The following is a 16,634-nucleotide window of genomic DNA, read 5'->3' on the forward strand; positions in this document are numbered from 1 at the left end:
GAAAATAAAACTTTTTTTAATTTTAAGTTTTTATTGATGTCAATGAAGAAGTAATTAAAATTTGAAATTTGTGTTCCCAAATATTTTAAGCATTACCTTTGTTTATTAATTTTAGGCATAAATTGAATTTTTAGTTTTAAACGTTAGAAATGATTTTGGTTAATTTTATGCATCACAACTTGATTCCGTTATGCACATACATATGTATTCGCAGGGAATTCTCGATCTGATTGGTTCCATCACAATCAATTCAAACGCACATTTGATCGATGTCTGAGTTTTCGTGCGTCGTTGGACTTGATCGTCTTTTTCTGTACAATCATTTCCAATCATCATACCGGAACCAAAAATCAGTTTGAATCAGTAAGCAGAGCAATCAAATCAATTGATCGAACTCCTTCGTTTTGAGCACGAAACTCGATCGAACAATTTTGTAGCGAACCGCTGTGCTGAGTTGTGGCCGTTTTGAGCGAGGCTGATCAAACCGAATCGATCATACTCAATGCAGGTCTATGGTCTCCATACATTTAATATAGGAATTTTCGTTTTTTCATTCAAACTAAAATTTCACCAACTAATTTTCGTTTCTCAAAAATAACCATCACATATTCAGAAATTTCACTTTTAAAACTTTAAAAATTCCCGCGACAAAGTTTCATTGTCTCAATTAGAAGATTAAACATTAGGGCGGGTCGAATTTTTTTGCAAAAGCGGCTAGCAGAAGCGAAAACTACAGTAAATTCTAAGAAAGTTTTGCCAAGAAACCATGGGTCTAAAATTAATTCCCAGTTCGAGCAGAGCGACTTTAGCTTTTGAGGTAATACTTATTAAATTGTACTTAAAAACCTATAGTTTTAAAAATAACAGCATGCCATGCAATTAATGCAATAATAGCAGGCTTTTTGTAACTTATTTGTTTTCACGTGGCTGAGCAAAAACAACAAAAAAGCAATCGTATGGTATTTTTTACCGTACAAGTGGTCTGCGTTGAATAAACAATAGTGTGTTCTAAATAATTTTTTTTCAAGTTTAAATAGTTTTCGATTAATAAATTATAATGGAAACGTCTGCAATGTCAGTTGATTCCACCAAATCAAGAAATTGACACAATTTCAATGAACTTCGGGTCTTATGTTCTTTCCAGTCTGAATATTGGTTTGCCAAGAGATTTAAGTGATCTAAATCTACCAAGTAATCGTGACGTATTAAATTACTATTTATTTTTACGCGTGGCTGAGCAAAAAATAACAAAAAAAAAGCAATCGTACGGTAATCTTACGGAGGCTGCTATATATATTTCTGGCCTAGGCAACACTAAGTGTTGCCAGGTGCAATCTGACATTTCCATTGGAAATCGCGTGGCTGAGCAAAAAATAACAAAACAAAGCAATCGTACGGTAATCTTAACACACAAGTGGCAAAAAAAATTTGGAATAAATTAAACATTCCGTTAATCAATGAAAAGACTGCCTCGAAAAAACTGAAAACATTGCTAAATAAATACCATAATGAAATAAAATTTAAAAGTAGACCAAGTAAGTCTTCAACGTTTCTGGAAACAATTGATCAAGCTTTTATATTGGAAAATGTCAGTGCGCAAAAACATTGCCTTGTTGCTGTGGTTTTAATACCCATTGAACTCCAAGAGCTTATGATTGATCAGCACAGTAAGAGGAAGCTAACCATTCCCGAATTCGAGGCGATTGCTGTTGACCAACAATCAACACTGGCGCCAACTAGTCTTGATCCAACTTTTTTTCCTGGCTCAACAAATATGGATGTTGAATCAGAGGTGATGTTTGCCCTGCCAACAGCAAGAGAGCCAAGTTCGTCGAAAAAAAAAAATAATACCAAAAGGTACGATACACCTCATTTCGCTATGGCTTGCGATACGTTTGGCATCGGTAATAGGGTTGCTTCTTTTTTGGCCACATCGCTTTTCAATGATATTGACTTTAAAGATGAAAATGGGGAACCAGTAATTATGGACAAATCCAAAGTTTCACGTGAAAGAAAGAAATGTAGGGATTCTCTTCGAAGAAAGCAACGCAATGACTGTGATCAGGTAGCCTTCTCCTTTGATGACAGAAAAAACAACTCTCTGATGAGCGAAGAAGAAAATGGAAGATATCATCCGAGAATGGTAAAAGAATCAAATCTTTCTGTAGGCTGTACCCGACTTTGAGGCCATCTCGTTGGGAGATATGCCTCCACCCATTCATGAAAAAATGCTCTCGACTGACGTTCAGTACATGTATCGAATGGCAAATGCAGTTTGTGATGGTTTCTGCCCCGAAAATTTAGTCAGTATGAAACCGGGACAAATTGTGCACTCTCGATGGCTAACAAAGGCAAGCAGACTCTTACGTTTATACGTGACAACTAGTTCACCATCAGCGAATTTAAAAACTTTGGCAACTTACATAATGAAAGTTTACGTACCGATGTACTTTAACATTAAGTTCTACAACTCAGTTGTATACGGCAGTCTCTTGTTTTTTAAATTTATACAGTCCACGCGATATTTACCACCAACGCTGCGAGAAATTGTTAACACTGTAATCCAAAATAATTCATACTTCCCTCATCCTGAAAATATCTTACTGGCAATGCTTTATGATAAGAGAAAAGATGTTCGCGAAAGAGCCATAAAAAAGATACTACATTATCGTGATAAAGTTTGCGATCCGACTAATCTAAGGGTTTATGATAAAAAGCACGCAATAAATTTTGAATGCTCAGACTACTTTGATCTGGTTGACCTAGATGATGACAGTGTTTTGTCTGAGCCTCCATTCTCAGCAAACCTTCCATACGAACACTTGTTGCAGTTTATTGAGTCAGATGATCCGCCCCTTCCTGACCCAGGGATTCCATGTCATACCAAAGCAACTGAGCGTTGTGTACAGCTTTTGACAGTTTCTCGACGCGCTATTGCAAAGAATAGAGACGATATCATGGCCGTAACTATAGAAAGTCGTACTACAATACCACGCATGGAATCCAAAAAAGACTTTAAAACCTAAAAAAACTAAAACTAGAAAAGATTCCCAGTCATAAGCAAAAAAACCAATGTCTGTAACTTGCACCACAAAAACATTTAATTTTTTGAAAACTTAATTACAATAATAAAATTTTATTTTCGATCCACCGTACTTTCCACAATTTTAGAATTTTTTAAAAAAATATGGGAATATCTGTATGCTGCATACATAGAAGCACAAATTTTCGTTATAACCGAAGAAACCAAGCACAATTTTCCGGATCGCTTCTTATGAAGGAATAAGTTTTCGAGTACAATTTAATAAGTATGACCTCAAAATCTAAAGTCGCTCTGCGCGAACTGGGAATTAATTTTAGACCCATGGTTTCTTGGCAAAACTTTCTTAGAATTTTCTGTAATTTTCGTTATTGCTAGCCGCTTTGTTGGTTGTTTTCCACTCATACAAATCGACCCGGCCTATTAAACATAGTGATTTGAAATTTGGAATTTTTTCAATAATAATATATAATCAGCCCTATTCTGCATTTCGATTACGTTCCCGCTCTACGCTCCGTCTGAATCGAAAATAGGTATTCTGAGTTACGATTGGATTGAAAGAAGAAGAGGAAGAGCTGTACCTCTTTCGAAGTCAGCTGTTTGCCTTGAAACGTGTGAAAATGAAACATAACAAAGCAAAAATACACAAATTATTGTTGGTTTATTAAAATAAAGAAATTATATCGCGTTTTTTAACACTAACATGGAATCAGTAGCGGCAGCGATATTACTTGAGGAGGAGAGCAATGCATTATTCAAAATATGCCCTACATTATTCTATTAAATAAAAACAATTGCATTCAGTGCATTTTACAGCTCCTATATTAAAAAAGTAAATGCTTTTATTTCGTTTCACAGCTCGTTATATAAATGAATATTAGTAAAACAAATAAAAGGCTAACAATTAAAAAATGACTACTTTGAATCCGGCTTATAATTTGGATCTAATCTTAGCATTTGCATTTTTATTTCTACTTTTTCCTTCACCAGCTCTTCCTTAATTCTATTGTGTCGCTTCTGTTCTTCAAGTTGCTTCACTGCAGTCTCCGCCAAAGTATCTAGAGAACGATTCATGTGTCGTAAATATGAAGTAACTTCTTCCATTTTACCAAAGTCAGCTTCATTGAATTTTTTCGTCTCTGCATAAAATTCTTTTTGATTTGTATCTGTTGCTTAAGTAATGAAAAAGTGCTCTGCTTGTTTGCTCTCGCCTCTCTATTTTGGCTGCTAGCTCTACTGGTTGAAGGGATATCATCCGTTTCCAAACCCGTCAAAGCTATCACCTTTTCATCAAGTGGGCTTATGTGTTGTAAACGGCAAGGACCTCCACCGGTGCTCATCCTTTCTTTTTTGTTATACGATAATTTTCGCTTCATGTAACATTTTCAGTCAATCCAGACCTGCACGAAAACGTTAGATGTTACTTAATTTTTTAAAATTAATTGTAGGTAATACCTTACCTCCATGTATTGGAATCTTTTGTTGGTGGGCCAAGTGCATTTAAATTCCTTGCAACCTCCTCCCAAAACTCCTGTACTTCTTCCTTCGGTCGCTTTTGGAAGCCCTGCGCAATATCTCTTTTCGTGGCCATCATATCACACAATTTTTCGTATTGCTCTGCCGTTGTTACTCTTGACCTGCAAACATATCAAAAAATATCATTTAAGCACAAACAACCAAGGACACCACCATTATGTCTTTTACAACCATAATCATAAAGTTTTACTTACATATTTGAGGAAATTATTTTATCCAAGTGCACGAAAATGAATATATAACGGCTTTCCGCCGACAAAACTTCAACGTACAAAAACGTAATTACGATCGCAATGCAGAATACATAGAATTGGAATTTTCGAAGTTGAATCGAAACGCAGAATACCAAAGTTGCCAATCGGAGAAAATTTCGATTCGAGTAGAAATGCAGAATAGGGCTGAATATAGTATAGTTTTGTCGCGGGAAATTTTAAAGTTTGAAAAGCCCACTATATATAATATATACATAATATCTTCTTCTTCTTAACGGCGTGGCGTAGTATATATATATATATATATATAAGTATTTAGGAACATTTTTATCATACAAAAGGTTTCTCTCTATTTCAATACTACAAGGTGCTTTCCAAAGTAAACAGTATTTAAAAAAAAGAACAGAACAAATGGTTTTTTGGGCAAAATGAATTTATTTTATACAAAATAGTCTCCTTCTGCTTCAATACAGCTTTTTGCATAGTCCAATAGAATGTTGAACGAGTGTTTGAGCTCGTTGGCCGGTATGGCCGCCAGTATGTCGGCGCAAACCTTTTGAATGGCCTCGCTTTCATTCATGGGCAAATGCATTTTTCCGAAAAGGAAGAAATCGCACGGTGCCATATCAGGTGAATACGGTGAGTGGTTAATGGTTAAAATGTGATTTTTGGTCAAATAATCTTTCTTAGAATGTTGGATTCTGAGCAATTTTTGTCGTCAGTCAATTTGTGTGGAAAAAACCGTGCGCACACCTTTCGTAAGCCAAAATGCAATCATCGCCGTTAACTTGTTTCATCAATTGAAACGTTTCGGTAAAAGTTTTACCAACTTTATTTATATTAAAACTAAATTTAATGTTGGCTCTTATATCGATATCGATAACACAAACATACTGACACTTAAAACACAATCACGGGTGTTGTGGAATCCAAGACAGAATTGCTTAGCTGTCAGAATTGCAAACCAATTCTGATTTTCAATGATGTCCCAGAATCTGATTGGATTTTCGACTTTTCGAACATACGCAAAACCAATATTCGAACCAGCTGTGCACTAATGTGACAAAACTTGCAATTTTGGAAGCAATCCTATTAAAGTTTTTAATAAATTTCGAATTAAAGTAGGACTTAAAAAGATAACATTTATCGAATGAATAAAGACGTATTTGGGTGTTAAATTACGTTTATTACGTTTTGTAAATCTAATATCTTTGAATATCCGGATTATTTTCAAAACCGATACAAATTCTGTTTCGAATATCAAACCAATAGTATCTGAATTCATGACACCTACTACGATTTCAATTCTGATTCCGACAACTATCAGATTCCAGAACACCCCTGAATAACTTCACTTCCAATCGATGAAATGTCATGAAATTCTCACTGGACAATCGATAAAGATAGCGGATTCTAACGCACCAGTCGACATATTGATGGCGCACCAGGGGGCGCTAGATTCAACAAGTTCTGTTTACTATGGAACGCACCTTATATATCCACAAATTGACCATTATGAAACTCTTCAATAGCTATATATTCTAGATACACACAATTGTTGCACCCCAATTTAATTTTAAATAGAAAAGAGTAAATAACCGAAGAAACTTATTTATTTTGAATGATCGTAAAAGAAAGAATTTGTTTCTTAGTTAAGCATAACTAAATTTTGCATATAGAACAAAAGGACTTACGGCCAACAAACCTGTTTGGTTCTGCTGATGATAAATTATGCTCAAGCGGTCGGTTAAACTAATCGAGAAGATATAGTGTTATAAATATTTATATAAATTATCATAATTGCAGGACAATTTGAATTCCGAGTGACTGTATGTCCGTCGTGAGTTCGCTCGTTAATCTTTTCACATCCATTTGACGTTTTTCGAGCATATTCAGTGTGTAGAAACAGCACAACTTTAGTAATGACCACATTGCTATACTCAGAGATAGTCAAGCGGCATTCAAAGCGATCTCAGCAAAGAGATTAAATGGCTATTAGTGCAAGAATATATAGAACGTCTAAACAGCCTAACGGTCTTAGTACGAAGTATAGAGTTCCTAAACAGTAATTTCGTTAAGTCATGCAAAGCATCGAGTTCCGGTAATTTTTGGTGCACTTTAATTGCGCATACATCGTGCACATAACACAATTGTAATCTTTGCTATGCTCATCCATTGCTTTTTTTTTAATTAATAGAATATTTCATAAAATACTTATAGTAAGTATTCACGTTGTAATTAACCGCTTGAAGAAGAATAAAGCGGCGGGGCCGATGGATTGCCGGCCGAGCTATTCAAACTCGGCGGCGAAGAACCAATAAGGAGCATACATCAGCTTCTGTCTAGAATATGGTCGAACGAAAGCATGCCCGATGATTGGAATTTAAGTGTGCTAGGAGACCCACAATCTGTGCCAACTACTGTGGAATGAGCCTCCTCAACATCGCGTATAAGGTTATATTGAGCGTATTGTTCGAAAGATTAAAGCCCACCGTCAACAAACTTATTAGACATTAGATTAGAAAATCAACAACTGACCAGATATTCACCATGCGCCAAATCTTGGAAAAGACATCTTTAAGTCGATTTTAAAGCTGGGCTCGAATTGTTACATCCGTTAACGTATCACTCGTCACGTAAAAGCCTGTACTTCGTATTGTCACATACGTGATCGTAACGCTTCTATCGTAATCTGGCATGATGACATACGTGAACGAGTATATAAACGTATCCGTTCGTTTGAATCGTCGTTCGAACGCGAACTACCAATCGTAATAGACAAATTTATGAAAATGTAAGCAAAATTTTTTTAAATTTTAAGTGTTTTATAATGTTTAGTAATAACGAACATAAACAAGAAACCAATGAATGGAATATCTTATTAAAAATTAACAAAAAAATTATTTATATGAACAAAATTTTTGTATTTTAGTTGACAATAAAAATAAAATTATTTACAAGGTTAAGGACATATACATTTTTGAATTAAATTTATTATATTAAAGAATACTTTATTTGATCTTTTATCGTTTGGTCAATTGCGGTGTAGCGGTTCGCCACTCGGGTGTCCATTTCTTGTGTGTGATAAAAATCGCAATTTTAAGGGTCGTAACTTATTGTAAATTTTATGCAGATGCTATGTAATGCCTCATAAACGTTAGCAAATCTTTCACTTTTGTGGGGTGATACCTTCCTCTCATGCCATATTCTCCACCGTCTTTTAAAGATTCCAATGCTTTGTTCAACTATACATCTACAAAGAAAATTTTGTTAATGAGAATTCATAATTTTTTTTATACCTACGTTATTTCTACGATCCCTTGGCTATCTCCGCACTATTTTTTTATGCCCATCACTTTCACTAGAGCTCAAATAAAAAACCAAAGTAGGATTCATTTTGATATTTAATTAGCTTTTGTTAGATTATTTAAAATTTCGCAACAGTTTTGACAGTTCCACATCTATTGTGCCCTAAAAATACTATCCAAAGCGATGTGGAATTTAAAAACTATTGTAAATTGAAAATATATTACGATCCGTACGCTATCGTATGTCATAATACCAATCACCGCTTACGATTGACGTATCACGTAATTTTCTTTCGTATGTTTGCCGATCCGTGCACGGATGTAACGATTCGACCCCTGCTTTTAACAGCACGTTAAGGAGCTTCTCTATACCGGTATGTTTGAATTTGGTATTCCTGCAAGACAAATACGGCTGTGTAAAATGACGTTGAGCAACACTAAAAGCTTCGGGAAGTCACCCTCCGAACCGTTCGATACCAAACGAGGTTTCAGACAAGGCCACTCTCTATCGCGCCACTTCTTCAATCTGCTGCTGGAAAATAGTTCGAGCTGCAGAACTAAATAGAGAAGGTAAGGATATTCTATAAGAGCGTATAGCTGTCACCATTGAAATTTTCGGTCGATTTCTTCTAGTTAATTGTAAACGAATGCAATGCTAAGCACGCCATTACTAATTGTTTAAAAACTTTTACATTTTAAACGTCAATATATTTTAGATTACGAAACTTCTAATTCAATGTCCTTCAGTTCTACACACGCGGACTTTGTGAGAGTTGGTTTCAGTTATTTAATCATCTTACCTGAATTACAATGGAGGATGTTCCTTTTCTGCTTTAATAACTAATTCCGTTTCTAAAGGGTTGCGGGATGCGAATATATATCGTACAATTTCTGCAAAATATAATTTTACGTGTTGTGAATATAGCTCGAAATGTGTGAAGAGTGCATTTAACCTAACCTTAAATGTTGTGTTTTCCATACGAAAATGGGGGAAAAATACGCGAGGAGGAATGTTAGGAATTTAATAAACTTCAGAAATTGTTTTCTCACTTTGGAATTTATATCTCATATTTTCGTTTGGTTAAGCTAAGTAATGTCGCTTTTTGTATTTTCTTTTTATTGTGTAGATAATTTTTTATGATTCTATACGAGTTAGTACGACCACTTTTAAATTAAGCTAGAAAAATTTAGACTATTAGATTTATTACATTTACCGCCATAACAAAGTCGGTGGCTTTGCAAATAATGGATTCAGTTGTCAAAATTGATGAAAAGCAATTCGAAACAAAGCAGTAGGTATTGTATAAATCAGGTATTGTGTACAGTAATCCTCAATTTATTGTTATTATGTTATGTTCTGTCCGGTTGCCGTGCAAGCGATAAATTGAGTCAAAATTAGTATTACAGATGTTCACAATCGGACCATAGCCACGCCACAAAATGCCGTTAGCCAGAAAACTATATATAAGGGCTTATAACTATACTAGAAATCGAGTTGCAAAACGTTGATTCGTGGAGGACAAAGAACTAAGGAGAAGCATTTGTGGTTTGAAAGAAAATACACATAAACGTTAAATTTATGGGATCAAGACAAGACTTATGGCTGCATAAGAGCCGGTGTAAAAAATAATAAATGATAACCAGAAAAACATTTCACGTTGTGACCAAACAGCTTTCTAACACATACCAATTGGCAAAGCAAGTTAAACTGCACATTTAGTACCAAAATTTTCATCGACTCAGTTTGTGAGCGTAGTTTATATTGAGCTGTCCGGGTCAAATTTGATCGTGAGTGAATAGTAATCAATCACTAATAAATTTATTGGAATAAAACCTTGCGCAGATAGTTCCGACTTTTCCAGTTAGTAGCATAATTTTCATCGATTCAGTTTGTTAGCGTAGTTTATATGTAGCTGTCCGGGTCGAATTTGATCGTGAGTGTGTACCAATCAATCACCAATATAGTTATTTGAATAAAACCTTGCGCAGATAGTTCCAATTTTTCCAGTTTTGAAGTCTAAATACAAATATTTTCAAAACTTTGATCGAGTACCACATCTTTCCCCCATAATTTTTAATTATTTTTTCTCCAGATCGAGTTTGCTCTATTTGAAAAATGGAGTTATTTGAAGAATGGCGAAAATGTAAAATAGAGTAAAATTCCCGGTAAATGGATTATGTTTTCACAAAACTTAGTGCTAACGATGTAACGCCTGATACACAGAAGGATATAAAGTTAAAAATTTCGAGTGTTTCGTCAAATTTTCCAAAAAATGGACTGAAGCAAATATGATGATTGAACGTTTTTTAAACAAAAATCGCAGTTGGTTAGAAGGAGCAGATTTACAATTTCACCTACAAATGGAACATCCCTGTCCTACCTCATCAACTGGAAGCAATCTACCTCAAGGTAGACCAAAAAAAATTTTTGAAGAGTCGTCTTTTAAAACGAAAAAACGAAGGGTTGAAGACTTACTAGAATCGCGAAGTGCCATCGAGTTGACCGTAGCCGCTGTAGTAGCAAATCGCTTGGAGGGTAATAGAAAAATAGCTACTTCGATTAGAGAAAGTTTGAAATCTACAGAAAAAAAGAAGTCTGGTAATACTACATACGAAGGTTTTGGAATCAACTCACTCAGAGAAGTTCCCAAAAAGAGAACAGATAAATTACCGGTGGAAGTTCTAAATTTAATTGTCCCGCCATCAAAAGTACCACGTCAGGTAACATGTGACCATGACGATAAAGATTATGTAGCATCTGATTCAGGTGAATCTAACAGTGAGATGAGTCATTTAATGAGTAATGATGTAGTATTATTAAACAATTTGAGGTTGTGTGTTATTGTTATTTTTATGTTATTGTTAATATTAGGTCTGTTCGTAGAAAAACCCCTTATTAGTCAGCACGTTTCTCATTAGTTGAAATGTAATGGACTTACAAACAGATTTCTATGTATTTCAACCAATGAAAAAAGCGATGATTAGTAAAAGATTTTTTAAGAACACACCTATTATTGTTATTATAATTTTCTCTACGTTCAAATAAATGTTATTGTGTGTTCTGATATTTAAAAAAATAATTAAATATATTTTTTACACAATTCTTTGTTTTCTACACGTAAATCTAAAAAAATATATTATTTTTTTCAATGAAACTTAAGATAATTAATTAACACCGGCAATTGAGAAGTAAAGTTTTCTCTCGACGAATAAAGACCAAATTCTATAAGTCACTCATAATTCCCGTTCTGCTATATGGTGCAGAGGCCTGGACGATGACAACAACTGATGAGTCGACGTTGCGAGTTTTCGAGAGAAAAGTTCTGCAGAAGATTTACGGTCCTTTGCGCGTTGGCCACGGCGAATATCGCATTCGAGATATATGACGACATTGACATAGTTCAGCGAATTAAAAGACAGCGGCTCCGCTGGCTAGGTCATGTTGTCCGAATGGACGAAAACACTTCAGCTCTGAAAGTATTCGACGCTGTACCTGCCGGGAGAAGCAGGGGAAGAGGAAGACCTCCACTCCGTTGGAAGGACCAGGTGGAGAAGGACCTGGCTACGCTTGGAATATTCAATTGGCGCCACGTAGCGAAAAGAAGAAATGAATGGCACGCTGTTTTTAACTCGGCAATAATCGCGTAAGCAGTGTCTACACCAATTAAGAAGAAGAGAGTACAAAAACTTTTTATGAAAATGTGTTGATACAGTTTCATTTTAAAATTTTATCTAATAACAATAAACTGAAAAAAAACATTACTTAATATAAATTTGTGGAGCTAAAGCTCTGGTGCTTTCTAATTCTACGCTATAAAATTTCTCAGACATGTTGAATAATATTCAAATATGAACTTTGATTTGGTGTGTTTAATTGAATTGGAGCTTAATAAGGCAACCAGTCCTTTACAATTTGTGCAGTATGCTTCGGATCCAAAATGCATCTCCTTTTCTTTGTGTTTTTGGCGAATTTTAAACGAAGTTTCTGTGGAGCTCGTTATCGTTTAGCGTTTTGCTATGTGTTTGGCTAGTTTTAGAGAATCAAATATATGTAAGTAGCTACTCAAGTATTCAAACCACAACTAAATTCAATTTATGTAATGAAACGTAATGAAAGAAAAAGACTAACGGTACTTTATCGTTATCATAACAATGTACTAAGTATGAGCTGCGTACTGTATGTATGTATTTCTGAGTTTTTTTTTCGTAAATTTGGTGTTTTATGTTAAATGTAAGATTTTTTTTAATTTATTGTAATTAGAATAAAATTGTATAAAAACATTTTTCTAAAAACTTATTGTACATTCATATCAATGAATATAGGGGATGTAGGCACGCGGCCACGCACAACTTACCATTAAAATTTGGTGACACTTTATAACGGTACTTTTTGCGGTATCGAACTTTTTTTAATTGGATATAAATGACGTGTTATTTGTTAAAAACATTAAAAATTAAAACAAAGTTAGTAAGGGTTTCGAAATGAGCTCAAAAAATACGAGACTGACGCGGGATGAAAAAGTGATCATTTTTACATTGGCCGAAGAAGGAGTATCAATCGGAGATATTGCAAAGAGGGTATAGTCATCCCACGGTGCCAAATTTATTAAAAAAAAAAAGTCCTGAAGATCGTTTGGATACCAAAAGTAGGAAAGGTCTAAGAAGAAAGACTACCAGCCGAACAGTTGGCTTTATCTACAGGATGGGTCTCATGGATCGATCCGAAAGTGGTGTGGAAATAAGAAGGGACTTAGAGCACCAACATGACGTAAATATTAGAGTAAGGACGGTAAAGAGAAGGCTTGAGGAACTCGGACTTTTCGGTAGGAGACCTGCGAAAAAGCCCCATTTGACGCAGATAATGAGAACCAAGAGGCTGGAGTGGGCACGGATGCGCAGAAATTGGACTGTGGAGCAATGGCGAATTGTCATATGGTCGGATGAAAGTAAATTTAACTTGCACTGTTCCGACCATCTCCCGTACGTGCGACGTTTTGCGGAAGAGAGACTTAAGGAAAACTGTGTAATAAGGACCGTGAAGCATCCTGAATGCTTAATTTGGGGATGCGTCTCCTTTATTATTTATTGACGGAATAATAAATGCAGAACGGTATAGAGAGATAGGATAGGATAGCAATGTGACTTTCGTAGAAGAGCAAATATCTTCCAATGCTGTCTTCCAGGATGACTCAGCTCCATGCCACCGCGCATGGCGCGCCTATGGCATTTAATGAAAAGTAAGGTTGCTCAACATAAGCCTAAAAGTAAAATAGAACTAAAAAGTATGGGAGGGAGAAAGTTTAAGGGTGTTATGGCAAATCTTATCGAATCAATGCCTACTCGCTTTGAAGCTGTAATATCTTCAAAAGTCGGTTCAATACCATATTAGAACTTATATTTTCCCGTAGTTCCTAGGTGGAACATAGGGTCTCGTTCACTACGAACGAGGCTCTGACCACCGAGTAAAGGTGGTATAACCTTAGCACTTGCGAAGAGGAAATTCCTACGCCATTGCCTGCCTAGAGGCGAAACCGGCAGGCCCGGAACTAGGTTCGGATGCAGAAGGCTAATCACCTAATCATCTTAAACCCTCTGATTACCGAAACCGAAATAAACAAAGTTAAGATTATCCAAATTGTCCTGGAAAATAAATATAGAAAAAAGAATAAACAAAGCATTAGTGGCTTACTATACTTGTAAGAGAATCGTCAACAAGAATTGGGGCCTCAAACCAAGTATAGTCATGCGGCGGTCATAAGACCTACACTTACATATGGAGCTCTGGTATGGTGGCCAGCGCAAAACAAGCAATACAACATTAAAAAATTAAATGGTATACAAAGAGCAGCATGTGCGGGTGTTACTGGGGCAATCAGGTCATGTCCGACTGATGCGCTCAACGTGATCCTGCATCAACTACCAATGGACATTTTTATTCAAAAAACAGCAGCTATTGCGGCGACAAGAATAAAAGAATTGGGAGGTTGGAACCAGCAGAACTATGGACATAGTGTAATCCTAAACAAGCTCACCATTAATAAATCAGACTACATTCTCCCAAAGCTGGATTTCAATAGACACTTCCAGGTAAGGATACCATCTACACGAGAAGGGAGAAGAGGCTCAATAGAAGAGGAGGATACCATCTCAGTCTATACCGATGGGTCCAAAATGGACTGCGGAGTAGGCACGGGGGTATTCTCCTCTGATCTTGGCATATCTCTCTCTATACGTCTACCGAACTCGGCTAGCATCTTCCAATCAGAAGTACTAGGCATAGAAAAAGCCTGCGAAGCTCTATTAGAAAACCACGGGAATATAAACAAAGCAACTATATTTACGGATAGCCAGGTGGCGCTCATGGCCTTGTCTTCACCCATGACAAACTCCAGCACAGTACACAACTGCAAGAGAGCACTAAGCGCAATAAAAGACAAGCTCCAACTAAACTTGATCTGGGTTCCCGGCCACAGGAACATTTTCGGTAACGAAAAAGCAGACGAGTTGGCAAAGGCAGGAGCTTTCCTCAACGAATCCGAGGCGGAGATAATACCAAGCCCGCTAGGATCAATCAAAGGAGAGATCAATAGACAATTTCAACAAATTGCAAATAACAGGTGGAAAAACATCACAAAATGCGTCATAACTAAACAATTATGGCCAACATATGACAGGAAAAGAACCAACGACTTACTAAATAGGTCAAGGAAAAGTATTTACAGAGTAACAGCTACCACAACAGGGCACTGGCCATTTGGGGAACACGCATCCAAAACGGGTATGCCCTACAATGACATCTGTCGTGGCTGCGGAGTAGCAGGGAACAAGGAATCTTCCACTTTCTCTGTGAATAGCCAGCTCTAGCACAGATCCGACACAAAACACTTGGAATCCATCTAGCACCAAACCTTGAATGGATTTCCACTAAAAGCATATCGGACATAAGTAGTTTCATCGAAACCTCAAAATGGTTTGAAAGAGAATGTGAAACGTAATAGCAGATACAGGAGGTTCTACGAACAGTGCATCAAAATGGCACATCAAGTGTTAATTGAGCCCGATAGGGCGGCACTCCTACCTACCTACCTACCTAAGATTAAGAACTTATACCACAATTAAATTTAATTTTTTCTTTTCTAATTTTCGATTGAAGTACAAAGTTTTGTCGCGTCATTAATTAAAAAACAATTATAAAATAAAACGCTTGTGTAGAAGCTCTTTTTTGTTTTAATCATTAAACGAGACAAATTAAAGACTAAAATTATATCTAGGTAATTTAATATAAAGTATTTATGCTTACTAAATTCATTAAAACACAAAATTTTTGAAAAAATTCCGAAAGATCGAAAAAATAAAAAAAATGTGAGAAATTAAAGTGGTAAGTTGTGCGCGCAGACAGGTGTATGTAGGCTTTTGTCCCTCACTGTATAAAATAGTTTATTTACCCGTTTTTCATTACAGTACTCTTGCCACATGTTGCTACAGAGTATAATAGTTTGGTTCACCGAACGGTTGTACGTATCACCTAAAACTAATCGAGATAGACATAGGGTTATATATTTGGAAGTTTTTTGTTTTATTTAAAGATTATTTACAAATTCTTAAATACTTATTTTGCAAGGTGAAAGGTTTTTCCGTGAACACCTCCGTTCGGTATGACGGTTTGTAGAAAAAGGAAGGAATGGCTGTGGGAAACGCAGTGAATACAGCGTTGCCATAGTATCCTTCTCCAGACTAAATCAAATGTTAAGATCGTAGTTAAAGTGTAACGAATGATACTCGTCGACGTTCTGCTCCAGTTGCAAGGGTTGCGTGAGTTTGTGGTGATAAGTCTTCATTCGGTAGATATCCAGGCGTTAATCGGTCTATAGAAATATTTTCTGATTTTCCTTTTATTTCGATTTTGTAATACTTTTTCTCTGGAGATAAAACCCTATAAGGTCCTTCGTATGGCTTTAACAGCGATGGGCGCACTGAGTTATTTCTGACGAAAACTTTTCGCACGTCGCAAGGTCGGGATGTACAAATACTTTCCTTGGACCTTGCCATGATGTAGTCGTTGGCCAGATGGTGATTGTTAAACAATAGCGGTTACCTGATTGTAAGAAAAATGGTCGCCTAGCGTTTAACTAGCTTAAATGCGAGTCGAGTGATTTTTGCCTTTTGGCATTGTTCGCATGATATTGCGAATGCAATATTGTCTTTTTGAATTCCAGACCAAACGAATCTGTTTGTCAGTAGTCTGGCTGTAGCGCGAGTACCTGGGAGGCATAATCTATGGGTAGCTCGCAACACTTCAGAACAGAACTTCTTATGACTAATGGTTGCTGTCTATTTGTTTATCGCATCAGGGTATTGTGTATAACTTTAGCTGAAGCGATAAGTTAACGTTGTTTTGGCGTAGACGCTTGAGTTCTTGATCGACTTCTTGGTCCTCTATTCTGGAAAGCATGTCAGCTGATACATTCTCTTTTCCCTCAACGTGGCGAATGTCTTTAGTTATCTGAGAAATTTAATCAAGCTGGCGAGCTTGTCGGT

The 16,634-nt window shown here is 36.2% G+C and overlaps 2 protein-coding genes across 3 annotated transcripts in view; one reads left to right on the forward strand and one right to left on the reverse strand.

Moving 5' to 3' along the window:
- Window positions 1–16,634, forward strand: part of LOC120781598 (putative nuclease HARBI1) — a 56,613-nt gene that overhangs the window by 23,487 nt on the left and 16,492 nt on the right. The gene's annotated exons all lie outside the window — the stretch shown is intronic.
- LOC120781597 (galactosylgalactosylxylosylprotein 3-beta-glucuronosyltransferase S) overlaps window positions 1–16,634 on the reverse strand; it is an 88,336-nt gene that overhangs the window by 18,606 nt on the left and 53,096 nt on the right. Inside the window, exon 2 of one of the 2 annotated variants that reach the window (XM_040113833.1) lies at window positions 8,897–8,987. The exons of the other annotated variant lie outside the window; for it this stretch is intronic. The gene's annotated coding sequence lies outside the window, so the exon portion shown is untranslated. The remainder of the gene's footprint in view (window positions 1–8,896; window positions 8,988–16,634) is intronic. 2 annotated transcript variants of the gene reach the window in all.

This window comes from Bactrocera tryoni, unplaced genomic scaffold (genome assembly GCF_016617805.1).
Source record: "Bactrocera tryoni isolate S06 unplaced genomic scaffold, CSIRO_BtryS06_freeze2 scaffold_7, whole genome shotgun sequence".
Lineage (NCBI taxonomy): Eukaryota > Metazoa > Arthropoda > Insecta > Diptera > Tephritidae > Bactrocera > Bactrocera tryoni.